The sequence below is a fragment of the Medicago sativa genome, chromosome 7, assembly GCF_051527215.1.
Source record: "Medicago sativa cultivar Bolivia chromosome 7, Bolivia_mono, whole genome shotgun sequence".
NCBI lineage: Eukaryota > Viridiplantae > Streptophyta > Magnoliopsida > Fabales > Fabaceae > Medicago > Medicago sativa.
Window position 1 is genome coordinate 98,469,273 of NC_140755.1, and position 1,790 is coordinate 98,471,062.

General features: G+C 32.9%; 1 pseudogene across 1 annotated transcript; it reads left to right on the top strand.

The window, feature by feature from the left end:
• Positions 1 to 753: 753 nt before the first annotated feature.
• LOC146910989 (monothiol glutaredoxin-S6 pseudogene) lies at positions 754 to 1,268 on the top strand (annotated as a pseudogene). Its single transcript, XR_015019837.1, has one exon. The product of XR_015019837.1 is annotated as a monothiol glutaredoxin-S6 pseudogene (transcript).
• Positions 1,269 to 1,790: the final 522 nt, after the last annotated feature.

Genomic DNA, 1,790 nt, shown 5'->3' on the forward strand with positions numbered 1-1,790 from the left:
ACAATTTTTAAAAAGGATCTTGATTTTTGGTAATCAAAAAATTACACATTTGACGCAATCAAACAATTTTGACCATCAAATCAAAATCAGCCGGCTAGAGTTTCAACTTTGTAAATCAAGTCCAAAACACAAGTTTAAAATATGCACTGTTAAATTATGATCCGACGTTCCAAATCATTGCATGAGCAGTGTGTAAATTGCACACACCCATTTTTTACACATTTTATTTATTGGTTGAAATTTATGTCGGCTCAACCATATAGAAAACAACCCGCATATATAATTGATGTGAAACTTTATCCCAATTTAACTGAAATGGAAGCAAACAAGGCCAAAATCATACAGAATATGTATGTGTTAGAAACACTACAATGCCATCTAAATCATGTGTATGAGACAACTCACAAGTGGACTAAATACTGTTTACACCATCCTGTTATGATCCGGCAAAAATATAAACGGATTTGGAAAAGAAGAAAAGAAAATATGCCAAGCATGAATCTTATTCTTGAAGATACTTTAGGATTTTATTAGATTGAACTTAATTTACAGGTAGCCAACTTGTTATCTACGACAAATGCAGCACAGTTCAAAAGTACATTTATCAAGAATCCTCATGAATTCGGTTATTCTTTTATTGTGACACATGGAAAACAATTCAATCCCCACCACACCACACCACATTGAACATCATCATAAGCTTATAAATAACACTTCAAAGAAGCTTAGTTTCAACACATAAAATCAAATCATCACTAGTTTGTATACTATTATATTCATAATCATGGACACAGTCACAAGCATGGTTGGTGAAAAGCCAGTGGTGATATTCAGCAAGAGTACGTGTTGCTTGAGCCACTCTGTAACATCACTGATACGTAGCTTTGGAGCCAACCCAATTGTTTATGAACTTGATAAAATCACAAATGGGTCACAGATTGAAAGTGAGTTGCTTCAAATGGGGTGTAAACCAAGTGTACCTGCTGTTTTCATAGGACAACAATTCAGAGGTGGTTCCAAAAAAATCATGAGCCTTCATGTGAGGAATCAATTAGTACCTATGTTGAAGGATGCTGGAGCTATATGGATTTGAGAAAGAGCCATGAACTAATATATATTCACATTAATATTTCAGAGATCATGAATAAGATGACTTTTTATATAGTCATTGCTCTGTTAGTTAATTAACATAATTTTGTAGTCGTCATGCTTAGTTATAAGATGTTATACTATATATACGGCCTATAAACTTTTATGGTTTTGTGTTTCTTTTCTTCTACTAATCATTAATTCATGCATAATATAAATCAATCATGTAAAACAGTAAACTAATACGTACTATATTGGGAAGGGTATTGCATCCCCAATAAATTAAGAATAATGTCTCGTGTCCCTTTAAGTTAACTATACTTAATAGTTTTAATTAATTTTTGTAGTAAATTATGGCCACTGACACAACTCTATCAACATCTTTCAACAACAACTCGGAAGAAGCCAACAAATAATAGATGCACAAAATTTGAAGCGTCGATTAGACTGCCTTTAAAGATAATATGCACAAATCTCACAAGATATAACCATTTATTCCTGGTATAGAACTGAAGTAACATACATGACACCGATTTTATCTCAAAGAGCAAGAGGAAACTGAAAAAATTAAAGTTAAATGAGAGTTGTCCGTTCTCACTAAAATGACACCGATTCTATTCTATCAATCACGCTACACCTCCCATATTTTTGTCGTTGATGTCATTTTGCGCTAATAGGCTGTGAGAACGCTTTATATTCAT